Here is an 18,917-nt window from a genome sequence, read left to right as displayed (position 1 = left end):
CTGACATTCAGTTTGGAGTTCAGGAGATTGTCTTGACCAGGACCACAACCCTACATGCATTGAAGCAACTGCCATGTGATTGGTTGACTAGATAATCGCATTAATGAGAAAATGAACAGGTGTTCCTAATAATTCTTTAGGTGAGTGTACAACAAAGAAGAACCACAACTAATGGTAAGTGCCACTGGACTTTTGTTTGCTTTTTTAAGTTATACACTCCCTTTCTGATGTATTCAAACTGATCCATGATCTCTGGTATGCGATAAATAGGCCCAACACCATAGTATGAGAAACATCGCCATATTATGATGCTTGCACCACCATGCTTCACTGTCTTCACAGTGTACTGTGGCTTGAATTCAGTGTTTGGGGGTCGTCTGACGAACTGTCTCCAGCCACTAGACCCAAAAAGAACAATCTTACTTTCATCAGTCCACAAAATGTCTCTTTAGGCCAGTCAATGTGCTCTTTGGCAAATTGTAACCTCTTCAGCACATGTCTTTTATTCAACAGTAGTGGGACGTTGCGGGGGCTTCTTGAAGATAGCTTGGCTTCACATAGGAGTCTTCTAATTGTAACAGTACTCACAGATAACTTTAGACCTTCTTTGATCTTCCTGGAGCTGATTGTTGGCTCAGTTCTTGCCATTTTGTCTATTCTTCTATACATTCGAATGGTATTTTTTCGCTTTCTTCCACTTCTTTTACGTTTTGGTTGCCATTTTAAAGCATTTGCAATCATTTTAGCTGAGCAGCCTATCAATTTCTGCACTTCTTTATACTTCTTCTGCACCTCTCCAATCAACTTTTTAATCAAGGTAAGCTGTTCTTCTGAACAATGTCTGGAACGACCCATTTTCCTCAGAATTTCAGAGAGAAATGCACTGTAATAAAGTATTGAGGCACTCAGGTTGTTTTTTTGCAATTCAAGTGAGGTTTATTTCATAATCTCTGCATCATCCATTCGCCCGTGGTATATATAAGCGTCAATAACAGAATATTTCTGACCAGACGTTTCGGTCACGGTGGACCTTCATCAGTGGTCATGTTATCTGAGTGGTGGTTAGCGGTATTCTGGGGCGCTGGATGCATGAGGTGGCCGTCACCACAGGGCTACCTTATGAATTAATAATTGTGAGAGACTTCCCCGGCACTCTGGCCGGATATGAAAGTCACCAATATACATGAGACAGATGTAACTGCACTAGCAGAGTGGCCAGGCTCAGGGGGGAGACCAGAACCCTGGGAACCTGAGTCCGAAGGGCCAGCGGTAGGGGTGACCGCCACTTCGGTGGAGGAGGGGGAGACAACCCCGCTAAGTGTGATGGTAGGAGACGTGGAGTACTTGCTGCCGGGTCCGGAGTTGGCAGACCTCAACGTCTCCGGAGATAATTTTGGTACAGCCCAGCATCAGGACCCGACTCTATCTCGAGCCTAGGAAAATGTAGTAGTGGTTGAGGGTGAGCCGCAACAACCGGGGGCCGAGTCTATGTTCCCCCAGTTTGTGATTCAACAGGAGATGCTGTACTGAGTAAATCAACTACGGGGTGAGTATATTGAACAGCTGGTGGTGCCCAAGGCGTATAGCAAGCTCGTGTTGGATTTAGCCCACCAACATGTTCTTGGGGGACACCTGGGCCAGCAGAAAATGCAAGACCAGATTCTACAGAGGTTCTACTGGCCCAGTGTGTTCAGAGAGGTAGAAGAGTCTTACCCAACCTAGGTAAGTCTTACCCAACCTGCCAGATAACCAGCCCCCAGCCACACTTCCATAGTCCCCTGGTCCCTCTCCCGATTATTGAGGTGGATCTCATAGGCCCAGTACCAAAGTCAGCTAGAGGGCACCAGTACATCCTGGTCATCCTCGACTACGCCACGAGGTACCCGGAGGCGGTGCCACTGCGTCATACGTCAGCTAAACTCATAGCTAAGGAGTTGATGGAAATGTTTTCTAGAGTGGGTCTACCTAAGGAGGTTCTAACTGACCAAGGAACCCATTTTATGTCCAAGGTCATTAGAGAACTCTGTAAGTTGCTCCACATAAAACAATTACAGACATCCGTGTATCATCCGCAAACGGATGGCCTGGTAGAGAGGTTTAACCAGACGCTAAAAAATATGTTGAAAAGAGCGGTGTCTAAGGATGGGAGGGACTGGGACCATCTTCTGCCCTATCTCATGTTTGCAGTGCGGGAAGTGCCCCAGGCCTCTACCGGGTTCTTGCCCTTCAAACTGCTATACGGCAGACACCCTTGCGGTTCATTGGACGTCGCCAAAGAGGCGTGGGAACAACAAACCACACCGCACAAAAGTGTAGTTGAGTATGCTACCCACATGCAGGGACGGATGGAAACAGTGTTACCTCTGGTTAGGGAGCATATGGAGGCAGCGCAGCGAGCCCAGAGTAGGGTCTATAATCGGCAGGCTCGGGTCCGAAACTTTAACCCGGGTGATCGGGTGTTGGTTCTGGTACCGACTGTAGATAGTAAGTTCCTAGCTAGGTGGCAGGGGCCCTTCGAGGTACTAGAGAAAATTGGACAGGTAGATTACAAAGTACACCAGCCAGGGAGGCGAAAGCCTCAGCAGGTGTACCATGTGAATCTGCTCAAGCCGTGGAAGGAAAGGGAAACCTGTACGGAAGACAGCCCATGGCCAGGGTTTCTAGGGGAAGTGGTTTTGGCCCCTCGGTCTGAAGCAGGAGAAGCGGCTGCCACTGTGAAAATAGCTGACAGCCTCTCCTCTAAACAGGCTCAGGAAGCCAGGGAGTTCATTAGTCGGAACACAGATGTGTTCTCAGACCTCCCTGGATGCACGTCCGTAATCCGGCATGACATTATCACTGAGCCTCAGGCGAAAGTCAGATTAAAACCGTACCGGGTACCCGAGGCTCGGCGACAAGCTATCACGGAGGAAGTGCAGCTAATGCATCAGCTGGGTGTCATTGAAGAGTCAAAAAGTGAGTGGGCCAGTCCGATAGTATTAATACCCAAGCCAGACGGGACATTGCGGTTCTGTGATGACTTCCGCAAACCTAATGAGGTGTCCAAGTTTGACGCTTATCCCATGCTGCGAGTGGATGAGCTCATCGAAAAGTTGGGCCAAGCCCGGTATTTTTCTGTATTGGACCTCACCAAAGGGTAATGGCAGGTACCCTTGATGGAGGCTGCCAAAGAAAAAACAGCTTTTGTCATGCCAGAGGGGCTGTATCAGTACAAGGTATTACCCTTTGGTCTACATGGCGCTCCCGCCACATTTCAAAGATTAATGGATATTGTACTCTGTCCACATCGTCGATACGCTTCGGCGTACCTGGACGATATCGTTGTCCATTGCACCGACTGGGAAAGTCACTTACGTAAAGTACAGGCTGTAGTGGACTCCCTTAGGAAGGCTGGCTTAACCGCTAACCCAAAAAAGTGCTCGATAGGGTTAGAAGAGACCAAGTACCTGGGGTATGTCATTGGGCTCGGAATGATCAAACCTCAGGTGAACAAAATTGAGGCAATTAGGAATTGGCCCCGACCTGTCACTACTCGGCAAGTAAAGTCGTTCCTGGGTATGGTGGGGTACTATATGAGGTCTGTCCCCAATTTTGCGACAGTCGCCGCACCATTGACAGGCCTTTTGAAGGGACGCAAGTCAGTGACTGTCCGCTGGAATGAACAGGCGGAAAAGGCTTTCTCCGCTTTGAAGTCGGCCCTCTGTGGGTCCCCGGTTTTGGTGACGCCCGACTTCAAAAGGGAGTTTATAGTGCAGACCGATGCATCCGAGGTAGGTCTCGGTGCTATACTGTCTCAGGAAGTCAACAGGGAGGAGCATCCCGTTGTCTTCCTCAGCCGGAAGCTCGCCCCAGCCGAGACTAGGTACAGTATAGTGGAGAGAGAGTTCCGGGCCATCAAGTGGGCACTCGAGTCTCTCTGCTACTATATTTTGGGGAGAAGGTTCCGTCTGGTGACCGACCACTCCCCTCTGAAATGGATGAGCCACGCCAAAGAGAGGAATGCTCGGGTCACCAGGTGGTTCTTATCTTTGCAAAATTTTAAGGTTACAGGGAAACGCATATATGCCCTGTCCCGCGTACACTGTCTGGCGTGTGTTCACCCCCTCAGGGTTGAAAAAAAGGGGGAGGTATGTAAGAAGGAGCAAGAAGCTGTCATTGACGGAAGAGACGTGTCACCGAGGTTCCTTGCCTCAGCTGTCAGAATGGCTGTAAAGCCAATCCGGGCCGGTTCTTATTGGGAGCAGCAAAAGAGCAGGGTGGGTGGCTGTTCCCCACGGTTCCAGGCCGGATTTTATGCGCATTCCGGCAGCGTAATTACCATCGTGCAGCCCGGAATGCAAAATGCTACGGGCGGGAGATCAAAAGCTTCTCCCGCCTGTTAGCAAGTGGCGCGGCCCCGATGCCCCCGGGGACGCGCGGGCTGGCGCAATAATGTCATATCACTGCGCCTGCCCACGTGTCCCTGATGGTGGCAGTGTGGGCGGGGCGGCAGTGCGGGCCGCCAGACATAAATATCCGGCGGCCCCTGCACTGGGCAGAAGAGCCGAGCTGCCCCCCACAGAGGACCCCCCTGGACAACTAGCGTACCCTGGATGGGCTGAGTATCCACTACCCCACCAACGATTACCCCCACTATTTACCCTATTCCACCAACGATCCCCTACAGACCCCTATTCATTAACCTACCCCTCTAATCAGCCCCTACCTACCCTATCTCACTAACAATATTTAACCCTCCCTATACCACCAACCCTTATATATTCCCCTGCTCACCCATACTTGCCCTATCCCACCAACCATACCCCTATCCCACCAACGTGATTACCCTCATATCACCTGTAGGGTATTCTGTACCCATACCCTTCAGTTCACCCCTTGACCACCAATACCCTACTCTAACCCTGCAGGAGCATCCCCGCTCCCTATTCTGTACCCCTGACTGTATCTGTGTCTGTGGCCTGCATTAACCCCTGCAGCGCCACCGTTAACCCTCGTTGTTCCCATAGGGATAGAATTAAAACCAGGTGCGGTGAGCTGCTAATATAGGTGTGTGTGTGTACTGTATTAGATAGCTTTGTGGGTGGAATCTGGGAACCGTGTAGTGTAGTTAAGTGCTGTATTTATAGTACTGTAAACTGTAAATTGTTGGCTGGTTTAGGCTACTTTCACACCAGTGGTATGTACAATCTGGCAGGCTGTTTCAGGCAGACAAGCAGAGGATCGGCTGGACGCAAACCGCAGCATGCAGTGGTTTGTGTCCAGCGGGTTCTCCGCTTGCCAGCCGGATGCATTCCGAATGTCTGGAGGACCCCATTAAACTTAATGGGCCGGTGGACATTCAGTCCACATCTGGCAGTGCTGGTTCTGGTGGTGTTAGACACCCTTTATAATAAGAATTGTTCTTTATGTATGACTAATAATAGAGGAAGGCTTTCTGCCCAAGGCCCCACTCTTTGGATATGGTTCTCCTTTCTAGAGGACAAGACATCAATGTTATGGTTCATATGTGGAGATTGATTACTATACTTTTTAGAACAGACACCTTGTTTGCCATGCATTGGCTAAACATGCTTCCCAGATAAGATGATATTTTGTAGTTCATTTGAGGATCCATGAGAATTTGCACAAGGTTCTTAACCCAGTGGAACAGTATGAAAAGAAAGAAAGAGATATAAAGGTCAGGACTTTAAAACACAATGTGCTTTTCATAACCTGAAGGCTGAGTATATCTGTCTACTGCAACAAGTGAAAGGTCACTTCAACTCTGTTGACAGAACACATGCCTTGGTGTCAACTCAATAATCCTCTGGGGAGGGATTCTGTATGCACAAAAATACATTCAAGTTGCATCACTCACCTGAATATTGGCGTGTAATGTCTTCTATATAAAATGGTTAAAATGTACATATTTGATGTGAGCCATGTACTCAACTTCAGTTTCTGAAAGGAGACATTGTTGTGTGCAGCAATTGTTGCCTACCACTATGGTTTTATCTAATATTCCTTAACTATGGCATAATGTCCTTCTCTTCATATACCAGTTATGTCAGATCGGCAGGGGTCTGATTCCTGCCACCCCTGCCAATCAGCTGTTTGAAGAGGCCCCCTAGCAGCCTACCAGCGCTGACTTCATGCTGCAATGAATAAAGTGTAAGTTCTCTAAAACTACAGCACATTCGCACATAATTGACCGAGCGTACCTGTCACTAATTGCTTCCGTCTAAAAAATGGATCTCAGACGGAAACGGCTAAAACAGATGCCAAACTGTGCATAGCAGATGCCTAAAATGCTGACTCCTTTTTTGCTGCTCTTCTGTCGGATCAGAAGACCAGAAAATGGTGATGTGAAACCAGCCTTTAAAAGGTTTACCGAGATTTTACTACTGATGACTTATCCTCAGAATAGGTCATCAGTATGTGATAGGTGGGGATTTGACACCTAGGACCGCTGCCGTTCAGCTGTTTGAGAAGGTCACATGGTTTAGGAGCAGCTCAGCCCCATAAAAGTGAATGGAGCCGAGCGTGATACCGAGCACAGCCGCTGTACAATGTACGGCCCTGTACTTGGTAAGCACAGAGAAGACCGCGGTACTCACAGAAGTGCCAGTGCCTTCTCAAACAGCTGGTTGGCGGGGGTCCTGGGCTTCGCACCCCCACCGATCATATACTGATACTATCCAGAAGATAGGTCATCAGTATAAAAATCTCAGAAAACCCCTTTAACTATAAGCCTTTAATTGAGATCTGGTGATCAGGGTCCACCCCTCTGGGCTGCCACCCATCAACAAAGCATTACGGCACCTTAATGTTCATCATATGGCACCTCAATCCTATTTTACTAAATAGTGAATTAGTGTGCTACTGATTGGGGGTCCTACAGGCCAGACCCTCACCAGTCACACATTAATGGTATTATGTATGGCAATGTATATTTATATTTCTGTAAAACCTGTTTGAGGTTTGATGCATTATGTTAGAGGGAGGTTGAGTATGCTTCTGCTATATGAACTAATGAGCATGGTCATTATTATAATAATGCTGAAAACATGAACATAAAGAATTTCCAAGCTTCCCATTGAACAGTATTCCTCTAATCGCTTGCCTAGTTGGTGTACATCATAAAGGACGGCCAACTGTTGCTCTAGAACAGTGTCTGTAATTTAGAAATGTATGTTGTTTCGTTAATTCAGAAATGGATTTTCTATACTGCAAAGCTGCTCACTGCTATGCACCATTTACTTGCTGTTTCACAAACCTTTTCTTTTATGTGCAGATTTCACTTTAGTTGCTGCGTTTGACACTCACAGGCCAAGTATGCAGAGTATAAATCAGTATGACAATATCATTGTACCTCGATATATAGCACTGAATAAATAACGATATCACATAAATCACATTATGCTGTTTACATTGCTTACTCTGTATTACAATGTATTATTTACCTACAACACAATATGTGCAGGCTGCATACACCCACATTGTCCATTATGACTACCTTACAGATTGACAAAGACAAAGGTGTAAAAAAAAATATTGGTTTATAGATAAAAAAAAAAAAACTTTGAGAATGAGTTCACAGGTTGTTTTTTGCTACACATTACTGTTTCTAGTGCCATTTTTTCCATTTGTGTTTATAGGTATATGTTAATGAGGTAAAAACCGCCAGCTCCAGATGTTAGCTAAAGATCTATGGAAAATATAAAACTCAGCAAGCGCTTTTTCTTTTCCAATTGCCATCTGGCTTCTATTCAAAAACACTGAATTCTGCAGCTCTTGGTGTTTTTCAGGTGTTTTCACACCATTTAGGGCTCATGCACACAAAGTATATTCTTTTCCTTTTTTTTTTTTGTGGACCGTATATGGAACCATTAATTTCAATTGGTCCCCCCCAAAAAAGGAAGGTACTCTGTGTGCATTCCATTTCCGTATGTCCGTATTTCCCAAAAATAGAACATGTCCTATTATTGTCTGCATTGCGACAAGGATAGTACTGTTCTATCAGGGGCAGCTGTTCTGTTCCACAAAATACGGAATGCACATGGACGTCATCCGTATTTTTTGCGGATCCATTTTTTGCAGACCACAAAATACATACGGTCGTGTGCATGTGCCCTTAAAAAGACAAACTGAGGATCATTTATCAAAGACCAACATTTTTTGCCGATCTGCTGTGCCACCAGATGATTGTGCAGGCCTCGTCATAAATTAGGAACATCTAGCTGTAGATTTCAGTCTCAGGCCTCTTGCACACACCCGTATGTAGTTTGCGGTCCGCAAAAACGGATCTGCAAAAAATACGGATGACATCCGTGTGCATTCTGTATTTTGCGGAACGGAACAGCTGGCCCTTTAATAGAACAGTGCTATCCTTGTCCGTAATGTGGAAAATAATAGGACTATTTTTTTGCGAAATGGAAATGTTTTTTTGTGGACCCATTGAAATGAATGGTTCCGTATACGGTCCGCAAAGAAAACTTATAGAAGGTGAGTTAAATCCCCTAGTATTGACAGCAAAAATCCCAAAAGCTTCACAGCATAGAAGCCTTTTTTTGGCGGTCTCCCCCCTGCTAGGCATAGTAACTCTTTCTATGCCAACACTTGAACCTGTTAACATTTCCACCATGCTGTTGAGAGAAATTCTTTGTTACTGCTGAGTGCTGAGGGATTACTAGTGGTTTTATTGCTTCGATCAGAAAGATGTCAGCATATCATTTCTTTCAAGGGGCAGGTATACAATTCATATATATCTAATTGATCTAATTATAAACGTATTATCATTAGATACAGATGCAAATGATTTCGTTTCTGTTATATGGAGGCATGTTTTCATCTTTTATGTCCGCATTTAAATTAACCAGTTACATTTAACCAGTTACTAGTGCATTTCCCGGTGTTAAAAAGACCCTGAGACACCATCTGTCCCAATTAAGGGGCCATTTAAGGCCACATGCACGCGACCGTATGTGTTTTGCAGTCCGCAAATTGCGTATCCGTTTTCTTGGCGGATCCATTGTAATAATGCCTATCCTTGTCCGCTAACTAGAAAAAAATAGGACTTGCACTATTTTTTTGCGGGGCAACGGAACGGACATACTGATGTGGACAGCACACAGTATGCTGTCTGCTTTTTTGCGGACCCATTGAAATTAATGGGTCCGCATCCCATCCTAAAAAAAAAACGGTACGGACACGGAAACAAACAACGTTCGTGTGCATGTAGCCTTAGGGACAACTGTTATGCCCTGTTTTAGAATATGATAAAACTTTGTGTCAGAACTTTGTGTCAGGTCATCTCACATATTTAATTTAATTAATATTTTTTTGTTTTAGTTTGAAAAACTGTTTATATCAGTGATTGAGAATGAAATATTGGGGCTAAATCCGAAGTCAATTCGGTCAAAAACTCTGGTTTTAATGCTGTCTCTGTACAGCATTAAAATGTTTTGGCTCTGTGGAGCCAAACCCACCCAAAGTCATGCGAGACTTCCGTGAATTAATTTGGTATTCATTTCTGAATCTTTAAAAACATTTAAAATTAGGACTCTGAAGTCAGATCTTTTGAGAAAATACAACTGGCCAGCATTCCCAATCAGAGCAAGTCTGTCTTTCTTCTCCTGATCCTCTTTGTGGAAGCCAACCTGCGCTCCCAAGCAATACAGAATCTTTGTCATCATCATCACCTTCTTCTTCTCCTGCTAAGACTCCTCCTTGTTCTCGGCTCAATCATGAGACATCTATAATGGAATGTTTGGCCATGAAAAAACTTTTCTCCACCAGCAATAACCTTGTCTACAAGCTGAACTGCCGCCTGGCCATGTTGCTGGCAGTGCAGTTGCTGCACTACCATTGTAGTAGTGCCTTGTACTCTCATGTGGCAGAGAATGTCAGAATCCCGTATAACACAATATGGAGGGATCCACATGGGATTATGATCATCCCAGGTTAGATGGTCATTCGTTTTGGCGGGAATTTTTCCCGCCGAAAGTGGATGGTCAAGGTGGCTAAAAATAGCCATTGTATCTAGGGTAGGGAAGGTGAGGCTTGATTGGCCAGTTATATGTCCTATCCTGGGATTGTTGCTGGGCCAGGAAGATTAGGAGCCCCAGCAACAGTAAGGCATTGGTTAATGGTCAAGAGTGTTTATGGCCAGAGGTGTATATAATTGCGGTGGCCGGCGGCTTTGCACTGTCTGCCGGATCGCAATTTGAGGAGCTGCTGTCCACCTGCCGCCCAGTGTGTCTTGCCCTGCTGTACGCTTCGCCCTGCTGTACTCCGTCCACTTACCATGGAGGATCTCATCGCGGAGCTTAGAAAACAAGCGAAGACTGGGGAGACATCTGCCTGGTTTAAAGCCTGCTTAGCTGACCTGTGGAATCGAGCCTTGCCTGCGGAGCTGTCCAGTGCTGAAGGTGTCGCTGAAAGATCACAGGATGCGGCTGCTGAGGATGCGGATCCCTCTGTTGTGCTTCCTGTGCTGCGCTCCTCATAACGTGAGAGGAGGCAGAACACACGTTTCTCTCCATTCCCTTATAGGTCGGGCCAAGTGCGGCAAAGAGGGGAGAAGCGTCCATCGTCTGAAGTCCGGACCGGAAGTGGCAGCAGAAGTCTGATGTCACATTCGGAGGTGCAGCAAAGCTCATCTTCCCCCGGGAACTGTGAGCAGCCTTTTGGTTCTGGATTCCGGTTACTGCACAGAAGTTCCCAGCCGGCTAGTGTGTCCCTGGAGCCATCCTCTGCATTGTGCCGCCGCAAGAGCCGACATCACAGGAGTCGGGTTCAGTCAGCGCAGAGCCAATCCCTGCAGCTCCACTGTGGTGTTGAGCAGCGGGAGAGCGCATGCCTGGACGATCCTGCTCTGACTTCCTTGGATTCGCCTGCTCCGTTGGTCCAGTCCAGGGCTTCATCCGTTGGTGAGTGCCAAAATGGCTTAGCCCCTGTGCTTGAGTCCTCTTTAAGGAGTTTAGTTACCCGCTTGCCTCCGTCTGGTGGTCCGTCGGCTGTGGCGAATGACGTTGCAGATGCCTGGAGGTCGGGCGAGCAGAGGGATGGTCAGGAATCAGATGCTGAGGATTGCCTCTCTCTCTCCCGTTAGTCTCTAAGGGCAGAGGGGTGGCGGAGGTTTGTTACAAAGAGTCGCTTCCTTGCGATATATCTCCTCTCGGCTTTCATTTGTCCATGTCTGTTAAGGAGAAAATATGGAGAAATGAATTGGTTGACATATTATCTCTTTTGCCTGCATCTAAGGAGTTTGTCATTAAATTGGAAAAGCGGGAGGAGAAATCGGAAGAAGACAGGAGACGTCCAATTCCTAGAACATCTAATAATTGGTTGCAGGCTTACTGTATATTCTGTAGTGTGATGGGGGAAAAGTATGTTCGGGTTTATTTCAACATTTGGATAATGTTTTAGAAGCGTATAAGAATTTTGGAGGAGTAGGTTGGTTTACGTATGATGAGGGAGTAAGGCAGAGGCTGTATACCCTAGCGTGCGATAGGGCAGCCTTCTGCATCAGCTCAGCAGTCTTCTGTTTTATTGAAGGGCACCTACCATGCGTTTAATGAAGTGCAGTGTCGATGGCCTTCCTCATGTAAATATTGTCGCAAATGTGCATTTTGTGGAGGTAGCCGCCCAATGGTGCAATGCTTCAAAAAAGCAAATTTGCCCACTCAGCCGTCTACCAAGGAATTTGTTGCAAAGAGCATGGACGGCGGTAAATTTGGAGATCGCCCATGGCTAGAACGTTACCCAAAGCGTAAGATGGCGGAATTGCTTCTTGAAGGTTTTACAGTTGGTTTTCAGCTACCATCATTTTCAGGAGTAGGTTGTGAGTGGGTAAATAATTTATCTTCCGTGACTCAATTTTCTTTGGTAGCACAGTCAAAATTGTTAAAGGAGTTGGCAATGGATAGGATTGCTGGTCCTTTCCCTTCCCCTCCTTTTTCAAATTTTTGTCTTTCCCACTAGGTCTGGTTCCGAAAAAGGAGCCTAATGCTTACCATTTAATTAATAATTTTTCCTTTTCCTACCGGGCATCGCTGAATGATGAGATTGACAGGTCATTATGCTCAGTTAAGTACGCTACATTTGATTCTGCAGTGGATCTGGTGCGTGACTTCGGAAAAGGGGCATTAATGGCGAAAGCTGACATTAAGTCGGCTTTTCGCCTCTTGCCGGTGCATCCTTCTGCCTTTAGTTCACTTGGTTTTAATTTTCAGGGCTCTTTTTATTTTGATAAGTGTTTGCCAATGGGATGTTCTTTGTCTAGTTTTTACTTTGAAGTATTTTCTTCCTTTTTAGAATCGGTGGTTGCCGTGAGGAACATGCAGGGAGCTGTAATGGATTATTTAGATGATATTTTGTTTGTAGGTCCGGTTGATTCTTCAGTTTGTTTAGATCTTTTAAATTATTTTGTTGATATTTGTTCAGAGTTTGGAGTTCCTTTAGCTATTGATAAGACTGTTTATCCGGTTAATTATTTAGAGTATTTAGGTATTGTTATCGATTCTGTGGAGGGTGAATTTCATCTGCTGTTGTTGAAGGTCGAGAAAATATGGACTGCCATATCTGATTTATTAGGTAGGCGGAAAGCGACGGTAAAGGAAATTCAGTCAGTATTGGGTCTTTTAGCATTTGTATCACAGATTATGCCAAAGGGGACGTGAGTTCTGTAGACAGTTGTCGGCAAAAATTTCAGGTGTGTGTAATCCAGCTTTTAACGTGGGGCTAGGTAAGGAAGTTAAGCAGGATTTGTCTATTTGGTTAGAATTTTTTCAGCAGTTCAAAGGTCGTTATTATTGGCAGGACGAATTTGTTTTGGCTCCTTCCCTTCGATTAGTTCACTGACGCAGCAGGAACTAGTGGTTTTGGAGCATATTGGAATGGACATTGGTGTGCCTCGGAGTGGCATCCTTCTTGGTTAGAAAATTGAGTTACAAAGAATATTGTGTTATTGGAATTATTTCCAGTTGTGGTATCTTTAGTTTTATGGGGCAGGTTTTTCTCAAATAAGCAAATTGTTATACATACTGATAATAAAGGAGTCTTGTTTGCGGTTGTTTGTCATCCAAGTGTCTGTTAGTGGTTAAATTGTTACGTCATTTAGTTCTTCTCTGTCTAAAATTTAATATTTGGTTGAAGGCATGGTATATTCCTGGAGTGGATAATTCTATTGCTGACTCACTTTCTCGTTTTCAGTTTCAGAGATTTTGCAGGTTGACAAGAGAGGCCAACCAAGAAGGGGAATTGTGCCCTCCATATCTTTGGAATCTAATTTGGTCATAGGTATGTCTTACCTGCAGTCTTCTGTTGCCCCGGCCACTTGGTTGGATTATGTGCGTTCCTGGAACAAGTGGTGTCTTTTTATGGAGAGTAGGGGTGGGTCCCAGTTTAGTAGCAATGATGTTTCTGCTTTGGCCTTTTGCTTATTGCTTTTTGAAGAGAATTTAGCCCACGCAACCGTTGCAAGGGTGCTATCGGGTGTTTCCTTTTTCTTAGAGTTTTAGGTGTTCCCGCAGTTTAGGATTATTTTATAGTTAAGCAAGTTTTGAAAGGTTATACGAAGGGTAGGTGTGTTCCGGATAGTAGATGCCCGATCTCTCCTGGTTTGTTATCATCATTGTGTTAAGCTACGTCTTTGGTCTGCGATAATGATTATGAGGCTTTGCTTTTTTCCACCGCTTTTACGTGCATGTTTTTTGGTGCTTTTAGGATTAGTGAGTTTTTGCCAAAGAGTAAAGGATCTAGTTCGGGTATGTTGTTGGAGAATGTGCATGTTCATGCTAATTATGTTTTGTTCTTTCTTCCGCACTCTAAGACGGATCAACCAGGTAAGGGTTCCTGGGTCTGTGTGGGTAGAATCGGGTTGGGTGACATTTGGCTGGTAAGTATGGTATCACATTACTGGCACTGTAGGCCAGTTGGTGGTGGGTTATTTCTGGTTCATCCCAATTTTACTCCTTTAACTCAATATTAATTTCGTTCAGTATCGTCACATTCCTTCAGAATAGGGGCCGCAACTACGGCTGCTCGGTCTGGCTTAAACAAGTCAGTGATTAAAAAATTGGGATAATTCGGAGGTGGTCGTCTAGTCATTTTAAGCTTTTTTTTGTTGTCTAATGCTGTTGTTTTTGATAGATTTTACAGGTATCACTGTATGGATCGTCGGCCATTCGTATGTGCACTGGGCCAATCAAAGAGCAACGGAAAGATCCGTTCGTATTTACTGGAACGGAGTTAGAGGACTTCGTTGGGAGGGTTTAATGGATGTCACTTTTGAAATGTGTTCCTTGTACCCGGATCCGGATTTCATTATCTTTCACGCAGGTGGTAATGATGTGGGTAAGGTAGGAACTATGGAATTGGCATACTGCATGAAGCGAACCATGGTTAGAACGAGGTGGTAGTTTCCTGACGCCCGTCTCGTTTTCTCTGAAATGGTTCCTCGATTGCTGTGGTTATCATATGCGAATATGAAGTATTTGGATAGAATTAGAATTTGGGTAAACCGGATTATGGTGCGTTTTATGCCGCTGGTTTGGGGATTTTCCTTTAGACACATGGACCTGGAAGGTGGTTTGCCCGGCCTGTATTTTTCTGATAAAATTCATATGTCGGACATTGGGTTAGATATTTTTAATTTAGACTTATAAGCTATGGTTGAAATAGCTTTAGGTGGGGTGGGGCCCATGCTGCCTGTTTAGTTGGCATGGTCTGGTGGGTAAAGTCGCTCGCCGCAAAGAGGGCGAGTGGATGAGTTGATTATGGTATTTAGGCCGAGCTTATGGCTGGTCTAATCTGTGGTTTTAAAGTTATTTGGTTATCTATTGTGTAAGATATTATTTAATAAAGTTGGCCGTGGCCTAATTCTATCTATACACTTGTGTCCATGTGTCTTATTATTTGTTTATAGTGTTTGGTTTAATATTTTTATATGGAAGGTTATATGATCTATAATACCATGTCAGGATCCCGTATATGACAATATGGAGGGATCCTCATGGGATTAAGATCATCCCAGCTTAGATGGCTATTCGTTTTGGCAGGAATTTTTCCTGCTGAAAGTGGATGGACAAGGGAAGGTGAGGCTTGATTGGCCAGTTATACGTCCTATTCTGGGATTGTTGCTGAACCAGGAAGATTAAGAGCCCCAGCAACAGTAGGGCATTGATTAATGGTCAAGAGTGTTTATGGTCAGAGGTGTATATAATTGTGGTGGCCGACGGCTTTGCGCTGTCTGCTGGATCGCAATTTGAGGATCTGCTGCCCGCCCGCACTCCCTTTTAAGTTTGGTATGTCACGGCCACTTTATTGGAAGGAGGGGTAAAGTCGCAAGCCATAAAGTGGCAAGGGGATGAGTTGATTATGGTATTTAGGCCGAGCTTATGGCTAGTCTAATCTGTGGTTTAAAAGTTATTTTGTTATTATCTATTGTGTAGGCTATTCTTTAATAAAGTTGGCCGTGGCCTAATTTTATCCATGCACTTATGTGTCCACATGTCTTATTATTAGTTTATAGTTATTGGTTTAAGCTATTTAATTGGAAGGTTATATAATCTAAAATCCCATGCAGGCGACTCCTTGCAATTTTCACTGTGCGGCAAGCTGAGCTCCGTGGTGGACACCTGGAGCATCAGTTACAGGCTGAGACAGTACTTGTCTTTCCCGGCTCACGGGGTCAAAGGCAGCACACCAGAAAATTAAATCATGGGGTTGGCTCCTACAGCAGGACTTTATCTGCCTCCTCCACCTCCTTCTCCATGGACACAGTCCCACCCCCAATAATTATACCCAGGACTGTGACGAGGGGACATCCTCTGTGTCTAGAGGAAAGAAGGTTACTACACAAACATAGAAGAGGATTCTTTACGGTAAGAGCAGTGAGACTATGGAACTCTCTGCCTGAGGAAGTGGTGATGGTGAGTTCACTAAGAGTTCAAGAGGGGCCTGGATGTATTTCTGGAGTGTAATAATATTACAGGCTATAGCTACTAGAGAGAGGTCGTTGATCCAGGGATTTAGAGCTCATGCACACCACTGTTGTTGTTTTGCGGATCTGTTGTTTCGTATCTGAGGGTTTTTTTTCCTCTGATTTAAGTCCTCTTCCGTTCCGTTATTCCACAAAACATATCCGTATGGTTTCCGTATGCAATCAGTTTTTTGAGGATCTGAAACGGAAACAGTAACTTATTAATTACCAAACACATGAGCAATATTGGCTGGGCATAGCATTTCTACAGCATGGATCCGCAAAATAAAGATGAAATATGGATTACATATGGATGTGTTCCGTGTGCGTTCTGTATTTTTTGCAGACCCATTGACTTGAATGGGGCCACGGACCGTGATTTGCAGACAATAATAGGACATGCACTAATTTTTTACAGAAATAAAATGCACACGGAGTACCTTCCATTGTTTTTGCGGACCCATTGAAGTGAATGGTTCCGCATACGGTCTGCAAAAAATGGAACAGAAGCGGAAAGAAAATGTGTTTGTGTGCATGAGCCCTTATTCTGATTACCTGATTGGAGTCTGGAAGAATTTTTTTCCCCCTAAAGTGGGGAAATTGGCCTCTACCTCACAGTTTTTTTTTTGTTTTTTTGCCTTCCTCTGGATTAACTTGCAGGATAACAGGCTGAACTAGATGGACAGATGTCTTTTTTCAGCCTATGTTAGCAAGGCACAGCATCACTCATACTACCCATCCTTCCTATCATGTGTTGCCACGCCATGTTGGAGCTAAACGGCCTGGGAGAGAGTAGCCACACTGGCGAGCAGTTGCTCAAGTACATCAAGCACCAAACATCCCGCTGGCTGTCACCTCGCTGACTCCAACTATGCTTGGGTCTGGTTACTGGACTTTTGGTCGTTTCTGGTATCCTTGGATTGGGGTGCCTTTGGCTATTGTCCCCCTCCTGACACTCAGTGAGTAAATTAGCAAGGAGTCAGGGGGCTCTGCGAGCTACTTCCCTTTTGTGGATCCTGCACCAGCCGAAGAACACTTTTCTCTGTCTGCTATTTCTTTCATGTCTTCTCAGCTCCAATATGGAGTCTAAACTGCAATCAACTAGAACTGCAAACCCTCCCTTTTGGTAGGAAGCAGGACTGGCCCACTTCTGCCCAAAGGGGGAGAATGGAATGGTGAGTTCCATTCTATCTAAGGATAGCTCTGCTATATATGCTGTCACCTGCTGGTGAACCAGGCACATTACATAAACATAACAGTTGCATAAAAATAATTTCAATGCACAATGGTGAAGGACCTGGAAATAATTACACAGATAGCATTAATGTTAGACCATTAGAGACAGTAGCAGGGTGCAGGACTTGCAATACCACTCCGGGGTATTACACATGTATATTACTATCCTTTTTAACATTATCCGCATAATGTTCACTTGTTTAATTTGTGTGAAAAATGTAATCAATACCCATGTGAAATATTAATACATACTACTGTTTCCTTAGGAGCAAGCCAGACAGAGACGATCGGTTGTGGGTGCATCCTCTCCTTATGGAGTGTGAACAAAAGCAACACTTTCTTTTTTTTTGTTTAACATTATGTGTCTATTCTTTATGTTTCTTTACTATACAGATATCCTGAGAAATGTGTTGCTTTTTGCCACCTGTCAATGTTGGCTTTTGACAGGCTATTGGAAATCCTGCAGCCCAGCCTGACATTTCGAAATATTGTTATTAGGAAGGCAATCTCTGTGGAGAAGAGGTTACTCATCACCTTGCAGTAAGCCACATGCATAATTTTGTCGCTGATGGTAAATACATTATTTCTACCATGGCGTATGTTGTGTAATATCTATAGACACTCTTGTTGCACATAATGTGTGAAAGTTGTTTAGGCTTACTCTGATTTTCATTAAGTATATATATGCTACAAAAAAGCTAATAATGCATTTTAAAAGCAACGTACATAAAACAATGTTAGGCACATAGCATGAGCAAATACCAAGTGCTGATTTGAGGAGATCAATAATCAAACTCTATGGCCCAGTAGAATGGAAGTAAATCCTAGCTTCTGAATCAAATATGTGCCAAAAGTGCACATAATAATAAAACATCAAAATCTCTTTCAGCCAATTGGCTGCAATGCAAGGTATAACAGCAGAAAAGAAAGTGTCTAGGAGAAAGAATAAGAGAAAAGAAAAGCAGAGGAGGGGTGGAGGAGGGGTATAAGAAGGGGAGTTTCTCATATAAGAGAGTAGCAGATCTGTGCCATATAAAAGGCAAGTATATAAATGAGAATGCTTGGACTGGGGAAAATGTCTGTAAGTGGGTAAGGCTTGCATTGTAAAATATTGATTTCTACAGATGACACTAAACTGTGTAAAGTAATTAACAAGAAAGTGGACAGTATACTGCTACAGAGGGGTCTGGATAGGTTGGAAGCTTGGGTAGAGAAGTAGCAGATGAGGTTTAACATTGACAAATGTAAGGTTATGCACATGGGAAGGAATAATGCAAGTCACCTATACATACTAACACTGACATGGAAAAGGATTTAAATATTACTTTATTATAAATATATTCCCAAATATCTTTCATTAGTTATAATGTTTTGTCTAGTTAGCAATCATTAGGAGAAATAAAATGGCCACCATCCTATTAGTACACACAAAACCTTTCCTAATTACACAGGGGGGCAAGTTACTTCACAACACTGAGGTAAAGAGCTGCCTCATCCTCCTCTACTACTTGTCAGGGATTATATTCCTGAATACAGTTTGATATGATCTTCAGCTGAATCTCTGTAGGAATGGAGCTCATTAGGAGACATGAAGAACAGAGAGGAAAGACAGGACAGACTGTGGAAATGTGGGGCTGTGGTAATGGAGACAAGTGCTACTACTCATCTGTCACATCCCTACTTCTTTATGTATCCTCATGAACTTCATTCTTACAGA

This window comes from Bufo gargarizans, chromosome 9, assembly GCF_014858855.1.
Source record: "Bufo gargarizans isolate SCDJY-AF-19 chromosome 9, ASM1485885v1, whole genome shotgun sequence".
NCBI lineage: Eukaryota > Metazoa > Chordata > Amphibia > Anura > Bufonidae > Bufo > Bufo gargarizans.
Note: the sequence above shows the minus strand (reverse complement) of the source record.